This window comes from Scyliorhinus canicula, chromosome 19 (genome assembly GCF_902713615.1).
Source record: "Scyliorhinus canicula chromosome 19, sScyCan1.1, whole genome shotgun sequence".
In the NCBI taxonomy this organism is placed as follows: Eukaryota; Metazoa; Chordata; class Chondrichthyes; order Carcharhiniformes; family Scyliorhinidae; genus Scyliorhinus; species Scyliorhinus canicula.
Genome location: NC_052164.1, coordinates 66,775,854 through 66,802,389, shown reverse-complemented (window position 1 = coordinate 66,802,389; position 26,536 = coordinate 66,775,854).

Below are 26,536 nucleotides of genomic sequence, written 5' to 3'. Positions count from 1 at the left end.
ACAACAGAAAACATTAGCATGTCAAAAACATCTACTAAATACAGAAAACCACCCATATACGTGCACAATCACCCCCTGTATCTCTCTCTCTCCCCCCCCCCCCCACCCCCAGGGGTTCCCAATTAGATCTAAAACAACAGTTCCAGGCCGCCAGCCAGAAAGCTGGCAAATGGCCTCTTCGTTCATCACCCCCCCCCCCCCCCCCCCCCCCGGTAGCCTCGCATCGGAGGAAAGGCTCCCTCCGCAAGGAGCACAGACCACTGGAAATATACACACCCGGGCATGGCAGAGGAGAGAGGGACCTTCCTTCACGTAACCGTGGTAACCTGCCCAACCGGCAAGCAGAGCAGTTTAACCACATGGACAGAGACAACAGTAACAAAAGTCCAAAAAGTCAGTCCTAGTGCAACAAAACAATGTCCGACACAAAACTCGCTGACACCCGGTACAGCTTGAAAAGTCCATCAACAATCCAGCAGAAAATGGCTACTCGGTGACATGTCAACGTCTGGGGAAAACCCCAGATAGTTTCTCCAAAACAGACAAATGTCAATAGAAAGTTACCAAAATCCCAAAGTCTACTTCAACAGTCCAAAGGGCCAACCCCCGGAGCCTCCAGGAGCAGCAGCAGGCCACCATCAATTCACTGCAGGCGGCAGGGCACGATCTTTAGCAAAGCAGCGCCAAGTAAGCCTTCCATCCTTGGCCCGAATCCGACCCTGATCCAGCAACATATCCACTCCAGCTCTCCTCCTTCCTCTCTCTCCTTCCTCCATGCAGCTCAACACTGGAAATAGTAGCAGCAACAGAGAGAGAGTGAGTCAAAGCTCCCTCTGCACTGCCTCCATCAAACTCTCCCAGGTCAGGTGCAGCACGGGGTTAGATACAGAGTAAAGCTCCCTTTACACTGTCCCCATCAAACGCTCCCACTACAGGTACAGCATGGGGTTAGATACAGAGTAAAGCTCCTTCTGCACTGTCCCTATCAAATACTCCCAGGACAGGTACAGCACAGGGTAAGATACAACGTAAAGCTTCCTCTACATTGTCCCCACAATGCTGTGTAGATTGTCAGTGCCAGTTTACTGCCAATTACAAGGCACAAAGATTGAAAGCTGCAAGTGGTGGCCTCGGTAATAAAAACAGAGGGTGTTAGAATTCCACAGCACGTCTGTCAGCATCTACGAGAAACAACAAGCCAACGATACAGGTGGTGACCCTTCAACTGAATGGCGGAAAGTTACATTAGAAATCCGAACTGTGTTTATTTCACTTTTTTAAAATGCTGCTGAGTGTGTGAGTTTGCACCATTTGTGTTTTCTTTAAATACTGAAGCAGCACCGGTTCTGTATTATGGGCTCAAGGCTGCTGGAATCTGGTTTGGGACTGCCTCACAGACCAAGCGTATGTGCTCATCTCATTCTGAATTTGAAACCCAGGGTCCAAGATGTGAAAGGACAGCATGATGTCCTCTACACACTCAAAAGTGTGGAATAGCCACTCACACCAGCTGTTATAAGAGACGAGCGAGTTTACCATTTGGTGCAGGGAGGAATCACGCCCTATGTGTGATCAAATGGCTGTAACCTGAGGTGTGAGTGATCCTCAGGTTAAATCACTGCCAGTCAGCTCTCTCTTTTTATTTTTTTTTCCATCCCATCCTTAAAGTTACAAAGCCAATGCGCAGTGGACAAGGGTAATCCCTTAATCCATCTCATTGCTTGCTCCCAAAAACAATTGAAATTGAAGCCAATTCATGGCCTCCACAAGAGGGACATACAAGATCCACGCTGACAAGAAAAGGCATGGCACCTCATCTTGGGCTTGATCTTAGCCAAAAGGCACAGATCAGGCAGCGTGGAGATCTGTTGAGATCTCTCTCTCAACAGGAGAGAGCAGGGACTGGTGGAACTATGGCGACTTTCACATGGGTCTAATCGACGCTGCGAATGACCCATGTGTTTATGTCAGTTTTGTGAAATGGAGCGGATCCTCCCCACACCCCGGCCGGCCAGTTCAGAGAGGTTCAATTTGGATGCAGGTATGATGTGGGCATTTCGACCGTTCGATATTTCACACTGAGGCAGGCACCCCCGCAGACAGATGGATCCATCACCCCAGGGAGTTGGAAGTGAGGCAACATTCCAACACGCAGAGAAGTGAGCAGGCCAGGGATGGTTTTGACCCCGTTCCCACAGCTTGCAGCCGTCCTTGCCTAATATGGAGCCCCCGAGCCCCCTACACACACACAGAGTGTAAAATACAAACATCTCGTCTGTCAAGGTGAGCCTGGCAATGCTGGCAAGACCTCAAGCCAAAAATGCTTTGGAAAAAAACTGCAGCTCATAAATTTTAATTTATACTTTTACTGCGCACTCTGCAGCCCTGGGAGGCTTTTAACTCTTTAGGGGAATATTTTCGCAACCTGCGCTTTCAACTGCCTCACTCAAAGGACGGCACTCCGATCAAGACTGCCTGGAGTTCTGTGTTTCTGGAGAAAGAGAGACTCAAACTCCCGACTTTGAGGCACGAACACGGCGCTCTCCACAATTATCTACATCACCTCGGCGGCGGCACAGGAGCAGAGGTTGTGAAGCCCGAGCCGCCATTCGCGGCCTCCTCCTCGCGGAGGCCCTTCGTTCGTCAGGTCACCCCAACCTTTCCATCCCAGGTTTTAAACACCTGTAAAATATTTTTAAAAAGTAGACCGCCTACTTCAGAAAATGCCAGGGAAAAAACAAGAAAAGTCGCCCAAATGAGGGTCGGGAAAAAAACGTGGTGAGGTAAAAAAGCGCGCGCGCACGTGCTGGCCAACCGTTACTGCCAGGGTGTCTACCCCTTGGAGCTGCCACCTCATTCCTGACCACAGCCACACCTTTCTGTAAGTGTTAGACATTTTACATCGCTCTCGTTTTATTCAACAATCTCCCGTGTCATTTTATCTTTCAATTCATTTTTTTAAGTGTTTTTTTTGTTATTGCCTTTGATCTTTCTACATAGAACATAGAACGATACAGCGCAGTACAGGCCCTTCGGCCCTCGATGTTGCACCGACATGGAAAAAATCTAAAGGCCATCTAACCTACACTATGCCCTTATCATCCATATGCTTATCCAATAAATTTTTAAATGCCCTCAATGTTGGCGTGTTCACTACTGTTGCAGGTAGGGCATTCCACGGCCTCACCACTCTGTGGCCTCACCACTACATGTCAAATTCTAAAGATGGCTGGAACCCATCTCATCGACTGGCTTCCACTCTGCAGCCGTGTTTTTCAAACTTTTTTCCGGAAACCATTTTTACCGACCGACGTTGGGGATCCACGACGGCCGACCTTTGGGAAACACACCACTTGAACTTCGTGACCCACCTTTTTACTTACCTTTAATGCTACAGGTGAGCTGGCTTGGTCCTCCCGGTCCCACTTGTTAGTCAATATTACATTTTCGTATGGGTGGTTCATCAGAGGTCCTGGAGCTCATACCAGCACAGCTTTGTCCTGCCGTGGACTCTCCTGAAAAGCTCTCTCCAGATCTTCAGTTGAGATCCTGGCGTGTTTGTGTCTCTGGCCCTCTCTTCCTTAGTCCAAAAAGATCCATCTACAGTTCTTCACACAGTCCTGTAGTTTGCTTGATGGCAGCTACCAAACAGAGTAAGCTCTCCTCAGTAATTTTGTGCCCTGAGCACGTCACATCAGTGCAACCGGCGCGTGACCTGCTCTGTCCTCTCCTCTGCCCACTGAACTCTTATTGTTCTTTGACACCCTTTCCTCTCTGGTACCTGAGGACCCAGTTCCTCGCTTACCTTCCATATCCAAGGTGTCCATCCAAAACGTGGACAGGATTAGGATGTTGGGCACCCCACCGCCCATTTGTATGTACTTCAGCACATTACACCTTCTGAACGTAGTCCATACTCTACCTGCACCATTGCAGCACCGTGACCCATGCCCCCTCCTCCTGCTTGAAGTGACCATCAAATTGAAACTCCTCCATCTATACATACAAGGTGAGCAACAATATCTTTCACCCTTGGCAGGCACATGGATATGTGCCATTTGGCACTATGAATCTGACACCCCCCATAGTGTCATACAACACAGAAAGAGGCCTTTCAGCCCGGCCATCATGCACATATCAATTTAAATCCTATTTTCCAGCACTTGGTCTGTAGCCTTGTATGCTATGGTAGTTCAAGTGCTCATCTAAACGCTTCTAAAATGCTTCAGCACCGCGGCTTACAGCCACCCAGCTCCATCCAAGTTGGGACTCACTGTGGCGGGGTGCAGAGATCACTGAATAATTTCTGGTACTTTATCCATATGCGATGCACCACATTATGACCTCTCACCGACTTAACCTGCACATCTTTGGGTTGTGGAGCGAAACCCACGCAGACATGGGGAGAATGTGCAAACTCCACATGGACAGTGACCCAGGGCCGGGATTCAAACCCGGGTCCTCAGCGCCGCAGTCCCAGTGCTATCCACTGCGCCACATGCCTCCCTCTGGGCTCATTGTTATGTCCAGGTCCAGGCCTCTTTGTCTGGTGGGGTGGCCTCCTTTGGCCATCCCGTGGCATGAATATTTTACACCTGCTGCTCTATCTCCCCCAGAGCGTGTAGACAGTCATCTGACAACTGTGGGACAGAGTGCCAACCAGCATTGGCAGCCTGCCTGCTGTGCCCACTGGGTGCTGAGAACAAAGAAAGATACAGCACAGGAACAGGCCCTTCGGCCCGTCAAGCCTGCGCCGACCATGCTGCCCGTCTAAAACCTTCTACACTTCCGGGGTCCATATCCCTCTATTCCCATCCTATTCATGTATTTGTCAAGATGCCCCTTAAATGTCACTATCATACTTGTTTCCACCACCTCCTCCGGCAGTGAGTTCCAGGCACCCACAACCCTATGTAAACAAAAACTTCACTTGCACATCTCTCCTAAACTTTGCCCCTCACAACTTAAACCTATGTGCCCTAGTAATTGACTCTTACACCCTGGGAAAAAGCTTCTGGCTATCCATTCTGTCCATGCTCCTCATAATTTCGTAGACTTCTATCGGGTCGCCCCTCAACCTCTGTCATTCCAGTGAAAATCAACTGAGTTTATCCACCCTCTCCTCATAGCTAATGCCCTCCATATCAGGCAATATCTCCAAAGCCTCCACCACATCCTCTGGTAGTGTGGCGCTCAGAATTGAACACTGAGGTGGTCACTTGTGCCAGGTTTCCCTCTCATCAACAGCTCTATTAAGCTCCTCCTCAACTCATTGCAGGCTTCATGAAGGTGTATGGGCTCATTTTAAAAAAATGTTTTAGCGTACCCAATTATTTTGTTTTCAATTAAGGACCAATTTAGTGTGGCCAATCCACCAAACCTGCACATCTTTGGGTTGTGGGAGTGAAACCCACGCAGACATGGGGAGAATGTGCAAACTCCACACGGACAGTGACCCAGGGTCGGGATTCCCCGCTGGGTCACTGTCTGTGCGGAGTCTGCACGTTCTCCCCGTGTCTGCGTGGGTTTCCTCCGGGTGTTCGGGTTTCCTCCCACAGTCCAAAGACGTGCAGGTTAGGTGGATTGGCCATGATAAATTGCCCTTAGTGACCAAAAAAGGTCAGGAGGGGTTATTGGGTTACGGGAACAGGGTGGAAGTGAGGGCTTAGGTAGGTCGTGCAGACTCAATGGGCCGAATGGCCTCCTTCTGCACTGTATGTTCGATGATTCAAACCCGGGTCCTCAGCGCCGCAGTCCCAGTGCTATCCACTGCACCACATGCCGCCCTCTGGGCTAATGTTTTACCCTCCTCTGGGGTATCATTTGACCCAGTGCCTGCCACACTCCTGCCCCCACCAGCAGCGCTGCACCAGCCAGCGTGAAATTGCATCGTTCTGACATTCGCAGAACGAAGAGGACACTGCGAGTGCTCCCGAGCCCAATGCGCGCCCAATGAGTGTGAAATTCAGACCATGGGTTTTGACATTGTCCAAAGGTTGTTTCTGCCATGTAATGACTGCTCTGGTGTAATTTAGGTGACTAACTCAGGGAAGGTAGTGATGGTAAGAAATAGATTTAGTCAAGAGGGTGATTTTTAAGTGATAGCTTTTTACTTTTCAAGGTTTTTGGTCAAATGGCATCTGAGAAGTTTGATTATAACATCTGTAGTGACAAAACACTGCAACCCTGCTGCTGATGTAAAGGAATGGGAATTTATCCCTGGACTAATAATTCAGAAAATGGCAGTTCATGATCTTCCTACTGGGGTTTGAGAATTTGAATTAAAAAACAATCTGAAAATAAAAAGTCGATACCAGTAAAAAGTGACCATGATGCTGTCTTCTTGTTGTAAACCATCCAACTGGCTGAATAATGTCCTTCAGGAAGAGAAGCCAGCCGTCCTTATACACTGAGTCAATATATGTGACCCTAGTCCCACACCAGTGTGCCCTCTGAGGTCACTCAGCTGTACCCATGAAGCAGACCCACCCTCTCGGGAGTGGGGCTTTGCCAGCGATACCTGCATCCAAATTGAATTTTACACATGTAGTGCCAGTTCTCACATGATACCCATTTCCTGGAATCTAGATTAAAAGAGCACCAATATAGACATAGCTTCATTTACACAGATCAGGCTAATCGCCTCTTCCTCCAGGACAGTGAGGCCAATTGTGCGACTGAACTGATCCACAGCCACAGGCTGGCATCAGTACAGACCAAGGACTCCTGTGCTTTTTTCCCTTTTTGACACAGTGAACAGCAATTTGCAGGCTGTTTGGATTGGTCGATGCTGGGTGAGTGATTTTTTTTGAGAGTTGATTGAGGAGACTGTTCAAACAGCCCAAGTCCTGCAAATGAACCCCCGCCCATCTCCCCTCGCTCCCTGCAATGTATGAAGTTTTGTTACACACATCTTCTCATTGTTTGGGCTTGAGCAGCTCTTGGCTCAACTTGGTTACCGATACAGATGTGCCAGCTGCTGCCCTCAATGCCCAATACACCACAGTCAACAACTTGCATTCATATGGTGCTTTAACGCAGCAAAATGGCCAAAGGCATTACATGATTGCTATCAAACAAAATTTGACTTTGGGCCACATAAAGAGATATATTAGATCAGGTGGCCAAAGAGCGTCTTAACGGAGGAGAGGTGGAGAGGTTTAGGAGGGAAATCCTAGAACTTAGAGACCCGGGAGCTGGAAACATAGCCACCAATATGGAGCTATGAAATTGAGGATGTGCAAGACCCAGAGTTAGAGGAGTGCAGATATCTTGGAGAGCGTGGGGCTGGAGGAGACAGATTGGGAGAGGTGAAGCCAAGGATTTGAAAACCAGGATTAAAATTCTGAAATCAAAGTGCTGCAAGACCGGGAGCTTACGTAGGGCAACTGACCTAGGGGTGATGGGTGAATGGGACGGTCTGTCACTTCACGGTAAGGAAGATGGCATTGCCATTTCAGAATGTGCATAGGAACTGCTCAGCTCATTCAAGCCTTATTGTTTCTCTTCTCCCCATTTTCTATGTTCTTCATTCCCTGATGCATGATGGTGAACCATTCCATGGGCACTGTTTGCTATTTGATCGTGAGAACCAGGTGTCTTTATTTATTTATTTTAATAAATTTAGAGTATCCAATTCATTTTATCCAATTAAGGGGCAATTTAGTGCGGCCAATCCACCTAGCCTGCACATTTTTGGGTTGTGGGGGCGAAACCCACGCAAACGCAGGGAGGATGTACAAACTCCACACGGACAGTGACCCAGAGCCGGGATCGAACCTGGGACGTCGGTGCCGGGAGGCTGCAGGGCTAACCCACTGCGCTACCGTGCTGCCGCAGAACCAGGTGTCTTTGATACTGTCCTTCCCACACAGGTGAAATCCTACACGAGGTGACAGGCAACATCAGGAAACCTGGATAGACCTTTCTCCTCATCAGCGCAATGTGCCACAACCACCTCTGTAGGACTATATTTCTCTCCAGGTATTGTCCTCATTGTCACAGGATTGTTAATCGTGGCCATAATATCACTATGGGGCAAAGAAAGCAATGCCCCAAGGACTAGGTGTCCCCAGTCTGCAGGTTGGGTGGATTGGTCATGATAAATTGCCCTTAGTGTCCAAAATTCTATGATTAACCTAGGACAAAAGTTCGGCACAACATCGTGGGGTGAAGGGCCTGTTCTGTGCTGTATTTCTCTATCTATCTATCTACCTCAGCTGGTGATTGAACCTGTGCTGTTGGTGTTATTCTACACTCTGCTGTAGGGATAAGCTGACCGTTACTGAGCCCACCTGCCACCACTCCCTTGAAGGACAAACTCAGCACAGATTAAGGTGAGAGCTGGGATCTTCCTGCCTCGTAAGACCCAGCACCACATTTGGAATTCCTTTCACCCACTGAACCACTGGTGCTGCTTAGAAAACCATTCTGCAGACTGGGGCTACTGTGATCTTTTCTATTTGAACAATATATGGGGTTTATAGGGGGAGGAGGCGTCAGTAGAGGAGCTGAAAGCTAAGTGGGAGGGGGAACTGGGGGAACAGATCGAAGACGGGACATGGGCTGATGCCCTGGAGAGGGTTAATTCTTCCTCCTCGTGTGCGCGGCTTAGCCTCATCCAATTCAAGGTGCTGCACCGGGCCCACATGACTGGGACGAGGATGAGTGGGTTCTTTGGGGGTGAAGACAGGTGTGTCAGGTGCTCGGGGAGTCCAGCGAACCATCCCCATATGTTCTGGGCATGCCCGGCACTGGAGGAGTTCTGGAAGGGGGTGGTGGGATCCAGCGTCAAGCCAGGATGGGGAATCGCGATTTTTGGGGTTGGGGTGGAGCCGGGAGTGCAGGGTGCGAAAGAGGCCGGTGTGCTGGCCTTTGCGTCCCTAGTAGCCCGGCGAAGGATCTTGCTACAATGGAAGGATGCGAGGCCCCCAAGCGTGGAGACCTGGATCATTAAGCTAGAGAAGGTCAAATTCGCCCTGAGAGGGTCGGTACAAGGGTTCTTTAGGCGGTGGCAACCTTTCCTCGACTTTCTGGCTCAACGATAGGGTACAGGGACAGTAGCAGCAGCAACCCGGGGGGAAGGGGGAGGGAAAAGGGGAGGGAAAAGGGGGGGGAAGGGGGATGGAAAAGGCGGGGGGAAAGGGGAGGGAAAAGGCGGGGGGAAAGGGGAGGGAAAAGGCGGGGGGAAGGGGGAGGGAAAAGGCGGGGGGAAGGGGGAGGGAAAAGGCGGGGGGAAGGGGGAGGGAAAAGGGGGGAAGGGGAGGGAAAAGGGGGGGGAACGATGACTATGTTTGTTTATTTAATTTAAATTTATTTTAAAGTTCTTTTGTTCATTGGGGCTAGGGGGGGTGGGGGGATGTGATACATGCGTCGATACGGTCTGGGGGGTGTTACAGTTATTGTGGGTTATTTTGTTGCATTTCATTGTTTGTCGTTATGTTTTATATTTTCTGTAAAAAATTCTAATAAAAATCATTTAAAAAATAAATAAATATGGGGTTTATGTTAAAGTCAGTGAAAGAAGCTCGAATAACCTCCCCAATGATAGGCAGATTATCAGATAATAGAGTGGTGAGTTGCCTCCTATTTATAATTTGTTGAAAGGATTTTCTGTCGACAATTGTTCAGCCGTCCTCTCTTCTGAAATGTTGGAATCTCCGGTGTTTATATAAACCAAGGAATCTAATATTGCCCTCTTTCATTTAAAGATTGGTGTCCACAGTTCTCCAAACACAATTCAATCAATTTCTCACAGTTAACAGTCCTAGTTTGATGTGGAAACTCAATCATGTTGATGCTGGTCAGGAAGCTCACAGACTCAGTTTCACCCCCATAAAGCTGACAGCAAACAGTTCTGACCCGTTCAATCATCCACTCTGTCTTTGCTGACTATTGAAGTTAACTCACCAGTACACCATCTTGGTTAACACTGATTAGTGAACAAACTGACACCAAACGTGTGCGAGTGAAACAGGTGGATGCGCAGTTGACACAATTGTTCTCTGAAATGGACATCTTGGGCATCAGTATACGTGGGAACCCTATTTCACTCCAGGCTTGGTATGATTTGCCAGTGACACAACAGCCAAATCAGCCTCAGTTCTAAGGATTGACAGTCTTCCTTTTCTCAGACATATAGTTGAAAATCTTAAGTGCCACTACACCTCTCTCTTACACATCCTTTCCCTTGAATAAACAGGAATTCCAACCAGTAATATTTTTAGAAAAACATTGTTAATCAGAGATTCATGACTGTGTAACAGTCATCACAATGGGTTTCAGGCTGAATCACATCTGTGATTCTGAGAAAACCCTGGATGTGTAATACCATGAAGAAAACTTGCAGTCAGCTCCGTTCTCCACACCAGTTTATACAGGGAAATGAAGAGAATGGCAATCTTTGCTTGTTGAATCCTAGGTGTCTATTACAAGCCCCTACAAAACCAGTGAAGGAACAGCATCAGCTCACGCAGTCCTTTAAAGGATTCTTTTGGTTAGCATTCGTGGAGCTCCAGCTCTCCTGTGCCACTTACCTCAGACCCGGCCGCCTCCCTGTGATCTCCTGGTCTGACAGCTTTTTCCAAGTGCTGGACAGTTTTGAAGATTTCCTTTAAAGTTATAAGCTCCTCTACAATGGGCTCACTGCCCAGATTCCTCACTAGCACAGCCAAGAGAGAGAGAGAAAAAAACCTTTCTCAGTCAAGTAAATAAGTGAATAGTGCGGGAACTGTGGGAATGTTTAAGGAGATTGGTCATTTCTCTGTCAGTCTTTGCTAGCATCAGCTTGTCTTTTCGCTAGCCTACAGCAGACAGAAAGAAAATCTATTTACCAGGCTTCAAAATTGACAACACATGCCTGATCTTCTCTGCACTAGTAAATAGTTCTTTCATGCTGGGCCAGTTGCCATAGCAACAAACAAGCAGGAAATATCCCAGATAACTAGAATAGTGGGAAAAACATATGTTTTGGATAAAGTTTGGCAGTGGATCGTTTATCTTTCCTTTCTTAGAAGTTCAATTTTCAGATAGGCACCTTCTTTACATCATAGCAAAGGTCAGAGGTTGTTGAGACTGACTCTAGGCCTGGACAGATGAATGTCCTTTCTCCTGAAAGACTTAGTGAGTGGAGATTCAATTAAAAGTTAACCTGGGACCCAGGCCAGATGCCGCTGGATGAGGTTCACCTTCATGAGCATAAGCTCCTCTGAAACTGCTGATAATTCGCAGGACAGAAAATAAACTTTCACAGACTCCAACTGAGGAAATATTTCTTTACCAGTGAAATCATTGGCCAACAGTGCAAATAAAGAGCAAACATTGTATTTTACCCAAACACAACTCTTCCCCAGCAACAATCGCCTTTGTTAATCTCTCCATGTTTCCTTAAGGTTTTATTATTTATTATCTGTACAGGCTGATTCACAGTAGACCTCAATTCAGTGGCACTCTGTCACCTAAATGTCTATTCTTCAGGTATGAACTCACAAAGATCGAGTGTTGCTGAGCTGTTTTACTATGGGGGCCAACACTGCCTAGTCTGATTCTGCCCTCATGTTAACACAGACAGAGGCGCAACACTTTCCAACAACAGGCACTAGATAGAGGTCAGGGGTGAATCAAACTGAATTAATGTCAGTCAAAAAGAGTCGGTAACACATGACACAGGCAGTTAGGGGTTACTGTGATCCTGACTGTTTCTAGCTCCCTCACACTGTCTCTTGTGACTCCTTCCCGCAGCATCCTACATTACTGCCTATTTCTGGAAAGTTTCTCAATATCCTATTATGTAAACAATTTGTGGGATATTGTGCTTATGTACACAGTCTAGGAAGCCACAGGTTTGATCTGCCTGTGCTGGAGTAGTACTGAGCTGAGCTCAGTCCAACTCCTGACTAATATTTACAGCTCAAGAAGTCACACACTTGCCTCTGAATCACGAGATTCAGAGCTTCAATCCTACTCCAGGACTTTAAGCACAAGAACCAGTGCTGCTACTCCGTTCAGCACGAAGGGAGTGCTACACTACATCTTTCTCATGAGATGTTAAACAGAGATGCTACCTGCCTGCTTGACTAGGTGTAAAATAACTTTAAAAGCATTATTTTGAAGAAGAGCAGCAGGGAGTTCCCCAGTGTCCTGAGCAATATTAATTTCTTTGTTTTTTAACAAACAATTTTATTGAGGTATTTTAGGCGTATAGAAAAAGTGACATTGTACAGTACAAAAAAAAAAGAAGTCAAGACACAAATTAAACATAGTGCAAACCACAGCTCTGTTCACCCACGGACCTGCCTCAATATTTCCCTACTCTACTCTACTCTACCCGAGCCCACCCCCGCTGACGCTTACTCCTCTGCGAAGAAGTCATTAATGGCTGCCACCTTCGGGCGAACCCTAATAGCGAACCTCTCAAGGCGAATTTGACTTTCTCCAGGCCAAGAAAGCTCGCCATGTCCGTTAGCCATACCTCAACCCTCGGGGGCTTTGAGTCCCTCCATGCTAACAATATTCTTTGCCAGGGTACCAGGGAAGCAAAGGCCAGAACGTCGGCTACTCTCTCTTCCTGGACTCCCGGGTCCTCCGTAACCCCAAAGATTGCCACCTCAGGGCTCATTACCACCCCAGTTTTCAATACCCGGGACATGACATCTGCGAATCCCTGCCAATACCCCCTGAGGTTAGGGCATGACCAGAACATGTGTACATGGTTAGCCGGCCCTCTGGCGCATCTAGCACACTTTTCCTCCAGCCCGAAGAATTTGCTCATCCCGGCCCCTGTCATGTGGGCCCGGTGCACGACCTTAAACTGGATCAGGCTGAGCCTGGCGCATGTTGCGGTCATGTTCACTCTGCTCAGGACTTCTGCCCAGATACCATCCTCTATCTTTGCTCCCCCCCGAGCTCCTCTTCCCACTTAAGCTTCAGATCCTCGGTCTGCGTATCCTCAGCTCCCATTAGTTCCTTGTAGACGTCTGAGACTCTACCCTCTCCCCTAGAAACTACCCTGTCCTGTCTCCCCTTCAGCGGGAGACTTGGGAAGGACGGCACCAGTCTGCGTACAAAATCTCGCACCTATCGGTATCTAACATCGTTCCCTCTCGCCAGACCAAACTTCTCCTCCAGCACCGTCATGCTCAGAAAGCCCCCTTCCAGGAACAGATCCCCCATCCTCACAATCCCCGCTGTGGATACCCCCCGACCATGTTCCCCGGGGCAAATCGGTGGTTGCCGCAGATTGGGGTCCATACCGATGCTCTTACTTCCCCTACATGCCTTCTCCACTGGTCCCAGATCCTTAGAGCCGCCACCACTATCGGGCTGGGGGAGTACCGTGCCGGCGGAAGCGGCAGAGGCGCCGTGACCAGGGCTGCTAAGCGAGCGCCCCTGCACGAAGCAACCTCCATCCGCTCCCAAACCGACCCCGCACCCACCATCCATTTCCTTATCATCGCTATGTTGGCCACCCAGTAATAGTTGCTGAAGTTCGGCAACGCCAGCCCCCCTTCTCTGTTCCTTAACAGCCTGCACCCTCCCACCAATGACAGCGGGAGCACCTCCCACCTCCGGACCTCCTCCCTCACTCGTTCCACAAGTCGGGACAGGTTGAGCTTATGCAACTTGCCGCAGTCCCCTGCCACTTGAATCCCCAAATATCGGAAACTCTCCCCCACTAGCCTGAACGGCAACCCCTTCAGCCTACTCTCCTGCCCCCTCGCCTGAATTACGAACATCTCGCTCTTAGCCATGTTCAATTTATGTACTGAGAACCGGCCAAATTCCCTCAGGATTTCCATAAAACCGTCCATCTCCACCATTAGGTCCAATATATATATAACAGCATATCGTCTGCGTATAATGAGACTCTTATGTTCCATTCCCCCCCCCCGGACCAGCCCTTTCCAGCCCCTAGAAACTCTCAGTGCAATTGCCAGCGGCTCTATGGCCAGCGCAAACAGCAGTGGGGAGAAAGGGAAGCCCTGTCTTGTCCCACGGTGCAGTCTAAAGTAGTCCGATGTCGTCCTATTCTTCCTTGCACTCGCCTCCGGGGCCTGATATAATAGCCTAACCCAGTCGATGAACCCCGCCCCGAACCCGAATCGTCCTAGTACCTCCCACAGATAATCCCGCTTGACCCGGTCAAAAGCCTTATCAGCATCCATGGCTACCACTACCTCTACCTCCCTACTCTCCGGGGGCATCATAATCACATTGAGCAGCCTTCTTGGGTTGGCTACCAGCTGTTTCCCCTTCACAAACCCAGTTTGGTCCTCCACAATACAACCAGTACACAGTCCTCAATTCTGGTCACCAAGATCTTGGTCAGTAACTTGGCGTCTACGTTGATCAAAGAGATCGGCCTGTATGACCCACAAGCCTCCGGGTCCTTATCCCATTTCAGAATAAGCGAGATGGTGGCCTGCGACATCGTCGGGGGTAAACTCCCTCTGTCTCTTGCCTCGTTAAAGACCCTGACCAGCACCGGACCCACTATCCGGCAAATTGTTTGTAAAACTCCACCGGATATCTGTCCGGCCCCGGGGCTTTGCCTGACTGCATGACCTTCAGGCCCCCCAATACCTCTTCGATCCTGACCAGGACCTCCAGTCCGTCCACCAACTCCCTCCCCATTCTTGGGAAGGTTAGTACGTCCGGGAATCGCCTCATTCCCACCCCGGTTCCCCGGGGGGTTCCAAAGTGTACAGCTTCCTATAAAAGTCCCGAAAGACCTTGTTCAGCCCTGCCGGGACACCCACTAGATTACCCTCCCCATCCACTACCCTCCCTATTTCCCTAGCCACTTCTCTCTTCCATAGTTGTTGCGCAAGCATTCTACTGGCCTTCTCCCCATGCTCATAAATCGCGCCTTTTACCTTTCTAAGCTGCTCTACAGCCTTGCCTGTAGTCAGCACCCCAAATTCGGCCGGCAGCCTCTGTCGTTTCCTGAGTAACTCTGGCCTCGGGGATTCCGCGTAACTGCTGTCCGTCCATAGAATTTCCTTAATCAGTCGGTCCGTCTCTGCCCTATCTGTCCTGTCCCTGTACACCCGGATTGAAATCAGCTCCCCTCTCACAATTGCCTTCAGCGCCTCCCAGAGCACCTCTGGTGAGACTTCTCCAGTATCGTTCACCTGCAGGTAATTCTGCATGCATTTCCTCAGCCTCTCACACACCGCCTCGTCCGTGAGTAATCCAACTTCCAGCCTCCATGGTGGGCGCTGAAAGCTGTCCTTACAAAACTGCAGGTCCAGCCAGTGCGGAGCATGGTCTGATATGACAATTGCCGAGTATTCTGCCCCCACCATTCCGGCCAGCAGGTCCCTACTCACCACAAAGTAGTCAATTCGGGAATACACCTTGTGGACGTGTGAGTAATACGAGAACTCCCTCGCCGTCGGCTGGGTAAATCGCCACGGATATGCTCCCCTCATTTGCTCCATGAACCCTCTCTGTTCCTTTGCCTTCGCTGGCAACCTGCCCGTTCTTGTACATGACCAGTCCAGGCTCGGGTCCAGGACTGTATTAAAGTCCCCGCCCATGATCAGCTTACGCGAGTCCAAGTCGGGGATCTTTGCTAGCATCCTCCTAATCGACATCGTCTCAATTATGGACATACACACTGACCAGGACTACTCTCGCCCCTTCGAGCTTACCCCTCACCATAACGAACCTGCCACCCCCATCCACGACTGTGCCTCAAATTGTATCCTTTTATTAATCAGGATCACAACCCCCCTCGTCTTAGAATCAAGCCCCGAATGAAAGGCCTGACTGACCCAGCCCTTCCTTAACCTAACCTGGTCTGCCACTTTCAGGTGCGTCTCCTGCAGCATGACTATGTCCACCTTCAGAACCCGCAGATGCACAAACACACGTGCCCTCTTCACTGGCCCGTTTAACCCTCTAACATTCCAGGTGATCAGCCTGGTTGGGGGCACTTCGCCCCTCCCCCCCTTTGCCAATCAGCCATCCCCTTTAGCAATATTAATTTCTTAATTAACACCACAAAGACAGGTTATCTGGTCATTGTCACATTAATGTTTGTGGGAGTACAATTAGCTGCAGCATTTCCTACCTTATGACAATGACTGCACCTCAAAAAATGTACTCTATTGGCTATAAAGTGCTTTGAGACATCCAGTAGTTGTGAAAAGGACAACATATATGCAAGTTTTTATCTCTAATAAGCCGATCCAATCTGTTGACACCTGGGCATACGGCTGTGCATCCGCGAGTTGGAACATGCGCAGTGTCGGGAGAATTTCCGACTCCGCAATCCCAACCTCTAAAAATGGCTTCCCAGATTTCCAATTTTTGGTCTGGGGGACAGAATGGATTCCGAGGCTGGCCGGCGACCTCGGAAGTAGCCAGGGATTGGAGGTGGGCCTGCCAGGGGTTGGGTAAGCTGGGTGCAGAAAGGCCTATTTGAGAGGTTGGTTGTCAACAATGTGCTGCAGGAAACGTTGTTGCCAGTCAAGGACAGTAGTGGGAAGTTGTGCGTGGAGTCAGAGGAAATAGGAGAGGCGCTAAATGAATATTTTTCGTCAGTATTCACACAGAAAAAAGACAATGTTGTTGAGGAGAATACTGAGATACAAGCTACTAGACTAAGGAGGAGGTGTTAGCAATTCTGGAAAGTGTGAAAATAGATGAATCCCCAGAGCCAGATGAGATTTATCCTAGGATTCTCTGGGAAGCTAGGAAGGAGATTGCAGAGCCTTTGGCTTTGATCTTTATGTCTTCATTGTCTACAGGAATAGTGCCAGAAGACTGGAGGATAGCAAATGTTGTCTCCTTGTTCAAGAAGTTGGATAGAGACAACCCCAGTAACTATAGACCAGTGAGCCTTACTTCTGTTGTGGGCAAAGTCTTGGAAAGGATGATAAGAGATAGGATTTATAATCATCTAGAAAGGAATAATTTGATTAGGGATAGTTAACACGGTTTTGTGAAGGGTAGGTCGTGCCTCACAAACCTTAATGAGTTCTTTGAGAAGGTGACCAAACAGGTGGACAAGTGTAAAGCAGTTGATGTGGTGTATATGGATTTCAGTAAAACGTTTGATAAGGTTCCCCACGATAGGCTATTGCAGAAAATACGGAGGCATGGGATTTAAATGGTCATTGGATAAACATGTGGATGATAATGGAATAGTGTAGATGGGCTTTAGATTGGTTTCACAGGTCGGCGCAACATCGAGGGCCAAAGGGCCTGTACTGCGCTGTAATGTTCTAATTCTTGTCAGGTGAGTGACCAAGCTGTAAATGATGTCCAACTGCTCGCTGACTCTGGAACGCATGGCCAATCATGGGCTTTCCCAAGGATGAATTGTTATTGTTGCTGCTCAGCCAAAGTGTACTCTACTGAAAGCATGGTGTGGATTCCCAAGACATAGCCATGGAGATGGCATTGTCTAACCATCACTACCTGGTGCAGATATTATGCAATCATGTAGTTAGCTGCCAAGATGAAGTTGGTGGATGAATGATGAACAGTGCCATGCTCATTATCCCATCCACTTGCCCTCTTGCCATCCATCTATCAGGATGCATCCACACTGTTGACCATTAACTAAGACCCTCAGAAGTGTCACAGCATAACAGTATGACTAAGAGGGAGGAAGCTAGCAGGGCTGTCAGTCATCAGGCTGCACAACATGCTACCTTGGAGTCACCACATTACCCATGACACCAAACAATTGTGCAGTCATTTTCCCCACCACACCTTAACGTTAATCATTGGTGATATGGTGAAAATTGGTTAGTGTATGTAAGCATGCAGAATGAATGAGAGCACTGCAATCTGAGTGGCTCACTACCCTTTTCACTGTACATTTTTATTGATAGAATGTCACATAGAGGAGATGTGGGCAACGGATGGATGCAGCTGTCCCACGCTTTTCTGAGCAGGACCATCAAATTTTGGGGAACGAGGCCTCGAACCTGCTGGCCACCGTAATGTCGCTGTATCAACCACGAAGGCCTGGATTCAAATAACGGCTACAATGAGCTCAGCAGGAGACCATCAGCGCTCTTGGATTCATATCGACATGCTCCAGCTAAAGTGAGAGGCGGTCCTGACCTCTGCTTCAGCATTGAGGATTGAATGTGTGCATATCTCATGTAGATGTGCACAGAATTGATGAGAATGAGCAGCGTGATGCACAGAAACAGTGCAGAGCAATGTCCCTCCATGCTCTAAATATTAGGCTAACATGAAATCATGGTGTTGTTGCAGGTCAAAAGGGTGAAAATGACCTGGACTGGGGGTTGGTCAGCATTGCTGAGACACATCTGTCCCGTGGAATAGATGGCCAGGGTGCCTGAACAGCTGTCTTGGTGATGGTGAATCACTGATAGCTGGTGATAAAGGCAGTGTTGAACTCACCTTGGCGCATGATGGTAATAATGGAGGTCATACTCAGGTCAATAAGCACAATGGGATGTTAACATAAGAGAAAGAAACCTAAATATTTCTTTTTGTGCCTGACACAGGCCCCAGTGCTGCTCCCTCAGCCCCGACATTCCTGAGGTGGCAAGAGGAGTAAGAAATATCTGAGGAGGCCGTGTCTTATCAGATTAGCCCACAACATGCTAGCTCAGATACCAACATATTGGAGGGATGTAGTGTACGTGTAGAGTTGGAGGCACAGGGTGACAGTCACCGCAGCAGAGTGCAGGAGGGGGTTTCAAAGCCTGAGACATAAGACATAGGAGCAGAATTAGGCCACTCAGCCCATCGAGTCTGCTCCGCCATTTAATCATGGCTAATATTTTCTCATCCCCATTCTCCTGATTTCTCCCCATAACCTCTGAACCCCTGATCAATCAAGAACTCAGTGATTTGGCCTCCACAGCCTTCTGTGGCAAAGAGTTCCACAGATTCACCATCCTCTGGCTGAAGAAATTCCTCTTCATCTCCGTTTTAAAGGATCGTCCATTTAGTCTGAGATGGTGTCCTCTGGTTCTAGTTTTTCCTACAAGTGGAAACATCCTCTCCACATCCATTCTATCCTGGCTTTGCAGTAACCTGTAAGTTTCAATAAGATCTCCCCTCATCTGCGTGAAGGAGAAGGTGTTAAGCTGGACGAAGCAGAAGCGGGAGGTGCAGTGGGATGGTGTTGGAGTTCGGATCTACCAGGACTTGACGGTGGAATTAGCAAAAAGACGAGTGGCGTTTGGACGAGTGAAGGCGGCACTGTACAAAAAGGGGGTGCGATTTGGTGTGGTATACCCGGCGAAGCTGAGGGTGACGTATGATGCCAAAGACTTTTATTTCGAGACAGCGGAGGCGGCTGAGGTGTTCGTGAGGGCAGAAGGCTTGGGACAGACGTGAGGAGCGGAGCTGGAAGAGAGATTGTGGACTGTGATCGGGGAGATGGAAAATGTATAAATGCTGTAACTTTCTTTTTTACTGACGTGTATTATAATTTACTTCTCTTCACATTGTTACAGAGTTCAAGTTATTGGTTGGATTGATTGGCATTCTGTGTTGCAACGGTTATATCTTATTTTAATGAATTGTATGGGTTGGATTGTTGTTTTTGTTTTTTCTTTCTCTGGGACTGGGTGGGAGGGGACGGTATACCTTGGTGCGAGGAGCCACCCGCGCTAGCTAACTAAGGTCGGCTAGTGAACGGAGGGGAGGGGAGGGCTGCGGATATTGGAGCGTGGTCAGCAGTTTTTGATGGGCCTACAAGGAGAGAGGGGGGTGGGGGGGGGGGGGGGGGGGGGGATTGATGCTGGGAGATGTTTTTTCGAGAGAAAATGTAGGGGGGGTTTTTGGGAGGGGGGAAGGTGTTCAATGTTAATAATGGATTGGGGTGGGTCAGGCTCGTGTGGCAGTGCCCGGTGGTATGATGATGGTGGATAAGAAGGGTGGGGGGGTGGTGAGAGACCCCCAGTTAGGATAGTCACGTGGAATGTGAGGGGATTAGGAGGTCCGGTCAAGAGGTCAAGGGTGCTTGCACATCTTAAAAGTTTGAAAGCCAATGTAGCAATGCTGCAGGAGACTCACTTGAGGGTGAAGAACCAGGTGAGACTTAAAAAGGGCTGGGTTAGTCAGGTGTTTCACTCTGGATTTGACGGAAGGGCTCGAGGGGTAGCGGTAATGCTCAGCAAAAGAGTACGCTTCCAGATGGAGAAGGTGGTGGCAGATCAGGGGGGTAGATATGTGATTGTGACAGGGGTGCTGGAGGGGAGGTTAGTGGCAGTGTTAAGTGTATACAGTCCCAATTGGCACGATGTGGGATTCGCAACAAAGGTGTTTGGGGCCATCCCTGACTTGGACTCACACAAACTGATAGTGGGGGGGACTGGAACTTGGTGCAGGAGTCAAGATTGGACAGGTCACTGCCGCACTCGCTGGTCCCATCAGGGGGGGCGAAGGCATTGGCTGGGCTAATGGTGGAAATGGGAGGGATGGACCCTTGGAGGTTTCTGCACCCGAGGGAACGGGAGTACTCATTTTTCTCAGCAGTCCATAAGGTATACTTGCGGGTCAACGTTTTCGTGCTGGGGAAGGCTTTGCTGGTTGGGGTTAAGGGGTCGGAATACTCGGCAATTGCAGTGTCAGATCATGCTCCGCATTGGGTGGATATGGTACTGGAGAAGGGGGTAGCGCAGAGGCTAGGGTAGAAATAAGATGTGGGACTTTTGGGGGAACCAAGGGTTCTGTGACAAAATTGAAAAGGTAATTGAGGAATATGTAGGTTTCAACTGTACGGGTGAGGTGTCTAAGGCAATTGTTTGGGAGGCTCTAAAGGCGGCGGTGAGGGATGAGGTGATTTTGTTTAGGGCCAGGGTGGACAAAGAGGAGAGGTTGGAGCGGCAGAGGGTAATAGATGAGATGTTGGGGGTTGATAGGAGTTAGGCAGAAGATGGGAACCCAGCAAAACTGGAAAAGAGGAATGAACTACAGGTGAGCTTTGACCGACTGTCTACCAGGAAGGCGGCGTGCCAACTGAGACGAACAAGGGGTGCAGTTTACGAACATGGAGATAAGGTGGGGCCTATGTTAGCAGGTCAGCTCCGGAGGGAGGCAGCGGTAAGGGAAATTGTTCAGGTGAGGGATAGGGCAGGGAAGTTGGTGGTGGCTCCGGATCTGATTAACAAGCTTTTTGAGGAATTTTATGAGAGGTTGAACGGGTCTGAGCCACCTGGGGGAGAACGTGAGATGTAGGAATTTCTAGATGGGTTGGAGTACCCGAGGTTAGGGGAGGGGGATCAGGCTACATTAGAAGGAGTGATAGTGGAGCAGGAGATAAAGGATGCGATTGGGAGCATGCAGTTGGGGAAGGTGGCAGGACCGGATGGGTTTCCGGTGGAATATTATAAAAAATTCAAGGATAAGCTGGCACCCCTGATGGTGGGGATGTTTGAAGAGGTGATGGGGAAGGGGGTGTTGCCACAAACTTTGGGCTAGGCATCGATTTCCCTGTTGCTAAAAAACGATAAGGATCCAATGGAGTGTGGGTCGTATAGTCCCATATCACTTCTGAATGTGGATGCAAAAGTATTTGCTCAGGTACTGGTGGGTAGGCTGGAGGAGTGCCTCCCGAAGGTGATAGGTGAAGATCAGACGAGGTTCGTGAGAAGGAGGCAGCTCTTTTCAAACGTTAGAAGGGTATTGAACGTCGTTATGGCACCGGCAGAGGGAAAGGAAATAGAGGTGGTTGTGGCATTGGACGCTGAGAAGGCCTTTGACCGGGTAGAATGGGGGTACTTGATGGCAGTTCTGGAGGGGTTTGGGATTGGACCAAGATTTTTGAACTGGGTAAAGCTACTATATAAGGAGCCGAGGGTGAGTGTCCGCACAAACATCCGCTCGAGATACTTTTCTCTCCACTGTGGGACTAGGCAGGGATGTCCTATGTCCCCCCTGATGTTTGCACTCGCGATTGAGCCATTGGCCATCGCATTAAGAAGTTCGGGTGTTTGGAATGGAATAGTGCGGGGAGGGGGGCGGGGGGATAGAGCTTAGGGTGTCCTTTTATGCCGATGACTTGCTGTTATACGTGTCGGAACCGAGTGTGTCAATGGGGGGGATATTGGAGCTGCTTCGAGTGTTTGGGTCTTTCTCGGGGTACAAACTAAATCTAGACAAGCGTGAGTATTTAGTGGTGTCTCGGCTGTGGATATATTAAAAGAAATATATTTTTAAAAAGATTCCCCCTCATCCTTCTAAACTCCAACGAGTGCAGACCCAGAGTCCTCAACCGTTCCTCATATGACAAGTTCGTCATTCCAGGGATCATTTTTGTGAACCTCTTCTGGACCCTTTCCAAGGCCAGCACATCAGTGCACAGTGCCCCATGGAGGTAGGCAGAAAGTCATAATGATGCTCCAATGGGCAGGAACATAGAGTCTTGGGAGTCACCTTTTGGGGAACAGTATTTATATAATAGGCAGCAGATGTGTGAATATCAGGCAGAGTTCCCTGAGGCACTGGGAGCTCGTGGACTGAATTAAGGAGTCCTTCACCATTAGACGGTCTGCATTGTCTTGGGGGTTCATCCACATCAGATCTAACCATTTGAGATTGGACAACCACGTGGAGGGACACTTGAAGTAAATAGAAGAACAGCCTCTCGGTCAGGAACACATGTAAGCCTCCCAGCACAGTGCTTAGAAAGTTAAATCATAAGGAGAGTTTTCATATACTGGCCTTTATCGCATTGAGTGGGTAATCTGATTAAGGTGCTTAAACTGTTGGAAGTTTTAATCGGGTAGATATCAGAAACTATTTAGTCTTGTGAGGAATCAATAATGATGAACATAAAATTAATATTAGAGCTCACTGTGGTGAATCATAATCCTAGTAATTCACACTGTGTGACCATCACTCACTCATTCAGGAGGGAAAACACAAAACACTCTTTCAGACAATAGGTAGTGGAAATCTGGAACTTAACAGCCCCAAAAGATTGAATGCTGGGGGACAATTGGAGCTTTCAAGACTGATATTGATGCATTTTTGTTGGGAAAGAGTATCAAAGGATATGGAGGGAAGGTGGAAAATGAAGTTAGCATCCACATCTGCCGTGGCCTAATTGAATAGTGGAGCATGCTGAAGGGGCGGAATGGCCACCTCCTATCTGTGAATGGAGCAGTGACAGTGAATGAAGTCCAGTCCCATAACCAGTGAGGCTATTGGTCCCTGAGTTCTGATGGAAATTTCCCAATCAAACCTCTCTTGCTGGGAACTCTATTATCATCATTGTGTGTCTTAGCTGAGGCTATCCTTGGTTAAGATTAATAGAGACTACTTACTGGCTGTTGGTAAACTATCTTTTATTAAATATTCTTCTAACTATGTACACAATAAGGCTTAGCATGATGCTAAACATACTTTGAGGGTTTTAAACCTTCATTTGTCAGTACTTCCCTGCATATATCACACATGTGCTTTACATCTTGATTTGCGTTGGCACAATTAACAAAGCCATACCTCAAGGAATCATCTTTATACTGCTTTGTTTCCAATTTCAGTTGCTTCTTAATGGGTTGTTTCACCAGAGGTCCTGGAGTTCTGTACGCAACTCACACCAGCACTGCTTAGTCTTGCTGTGGACTCTCCTCGGAAAGCTCTATCCAGCAGATTCTGTTGTGAGATTCTGACATGTGTCTCTGGCCTTCTCTTCCTTATTTTTTATCCAATTACAGGGCAATTTAGTATCTCTTCCTTATTACAAAATAATCCATCTTCCGTTCTTTACACAGTCTTGTTGCTTGCTTGTTGATGGCTACAAAATGGAGAAATCTCTCCTTCATAATTTCCCACCCAAAGCTCGGAGGTGAACATGTGTGTACGTGTACGTGTGTGACCACCTCTTCTGGCAGGAAGACTGTCGTTTATATATTAAAGGCCGGTTGAGGCCGACATTCTCAACTTAAAACACGGTTGCATCTGGCATTTCTTATTGACGTTGAAACTTTATTTCTAATACCTGATTTATCCAAGTTCATGATTTTTTACTGCTGAAAATTAAAGCAATTTCAGTTGAACATGCGCATTCTTACGTTTACACACAAGCTTTGTTTTGAATATATTCCCATTTCTTTAGAAAATTAAACAAGTATAGAAAAAAGTACAATCTTGTTTTAGCTTAACAAAGTATGACTTTAGACGAGATTAAGTAACTTGTCAGACATGCACAATGTCACAATATTTCTTACTGGTTCCACTGCATTGCACTATCCTAACATCCAAGTCATCTCCTTCTCCATTCGCACCAAATGTACTTACTTCCTGATTTCCAAAGAGTGGTGATACAAAGTGATGACTGTAGGTTTCTTCCAGTGTTGGTGCATGTCAGCTGTATTGACTGGCATCATTTGATCGGTATTCCTGGCTGACAAACCTGACCTGACTTCCATCTAACTTTCCAATAGCTGTTATGCCGTCAGATGCATCCACCCCAGCCACAGACTACTGATCACTTCCCAACCTGTACTTCACGTTGTGGGAGTGCAAGTGGACGTTGTGCCAGCCGTTAAGCAGCCTGACCACGGAGCCCTATGTCACATACTGCTGATCGGTTGTGGGGGAACAAGCCGAGCAGTGCACAGAGGGCGAGCACCAGAGCGGAGCTCCAAGCTGGGGCCACCACCGTTAGCATCCCGCTCCCACCTAGCTGCCCATCAGTCCCTGCCCTCCCTTCCCCTGCCCCATGCGCGGTGACCACACAGCTCAGCCTCAACGCAGATTTGCAGTGAGCCGTTTGATTTCACTACAGGTGAGGTGACTACCTGATGTAGCATTGGCTCAATTTCATGCTTCACCTTCTAAAAGTGGCTGCAGAACTTTCCATGGGGTGAACAAGCAGATTGGTTTGGTATGTGATCCCGGTGTGATGGGATAAGCTATTTTCAGCTTCCCAAGACCTCTAAATAAGTTAGAAAATTCTGTCCTGAATTGCTCTAAGCTTGTCTTGGCTTCCCAATTTGTCTACTTTATAGAAGAATTGTAGATCTGTGCAAGCTTTTCAGTTTAATAGTGAACGTTCTTGGTTTTGGATCACGTACAAAATTCTGTGATTACTCTTGCACTGGAGTTTAAAAGTCATCTGTCCCTTGGTCTTCAGTTGAATGTGTCTTGGACCGTGGAGCTTTATGTGCAATGGCTGGAGGAAATCTTGATTTAGTCACTGGTCTGTGTCTGAAAGAACTCAATTCCTGTTCCAGTGTCTAAGTTTGAAGTTTGTTTCATGTCCATTGACTATAATGTCTGCACTCCAATGGTTCTCATTAGATCCTGCAATTTCTCCCAAGAATGGCACTTTGTTGTCTTTTTCATCTTCAGTTTCTTGGGAGCATTTTGCTGTGGCATACTGATTTAAAATGTCTTTTCGTCTCCCAGGATTAGCACTCCGCATTTTTGACAAGACATTCTTTGTGCTGGTGCAATTGGTTCCCACCATAGCGAGAACATTGAGTAATGCTGGCTAACATGCCCTCTTTGCTCTTTTTTTCTGTTGTTGAGTAGGTGTACTAGCATCCTACAAACTGCACTGCGTCAGTAATTTTTCTCCACAAATTCACCCTGTCTCTTCTGATAAATAGAAGGTTTTACTTTTAAAGTTCTGCCTGCTTTATTAACTGCACAGCCATTGATAGCATTAAATCTTCCCTTGACTGTAGAAAATCTGATAAAGTCCCCTCTGTGACTCCAACAACAACACAATCCCAGATTCATTCATCTTTCAGGGCTCCATATTCACAATTCTCAGCTAATTGATTTAAATCTTTAATGAAGGAACCTACGCTCTCCCTCTTCCTTTGGGTATGCCTATTGAACATCACCCTTTATATGATTGTGTTCCTTCAAAGAATGAAATATGTATCCAAGTTTTTAAATTTTTTTTATCCCATCCTTAAAGTTACAAAACCAATGAGTAGAGTGGACATGGCAAATATTTAATCCATCTCAATTCTTGCTCCAAAACCCAATTCAAATTAAAATTGAAGCCAATTCATGGTCTCCACAAGGGAGACATGCAAGATCCAAGCTGACAAGAAAAGGCATTGCACCCCACCTTGGGCTTAATCTGATGCTTGATCTTAGCCAAAAGGCTGAAAAGTGATCAAAGGTTCTTGCAACATCTTCATTTGTGCCCTGTCTGACAATTACATCCTCTGCACAGTTGCCAGTGGCATAGCGAAGGGTACTGACCTGTTCCTTGCAAGACCTCTCTGCTAGTCTTGAAGTGGCTCTGTACCTGGTAAATCTACAACACCAGTTCTGCTAATTCTTTGTTTGATCTAGGCCATCCATGTGTTCAAAGCACTCTGGGAAGTGTAAGGTTTGCTCAATGGCTTTTCCTCACGCTAATCGTTATTTGGATTCTTTTGGTGTTTGTTTCTGCACTGCCCTTTCCTTCTCGTTGGTTTGTTTGTTGCTTTTTCAGTTTCTCGACCATTTACTCAGTGCTTTTTCAGTCATCTTCACTGTTGTCACCACCTGTTTTCATTGTTGTGGGTCTGAGCTGCGGCTGTCCTTGGTCAGGGTCGACAGTGGCACATGGTATTTAACCCTG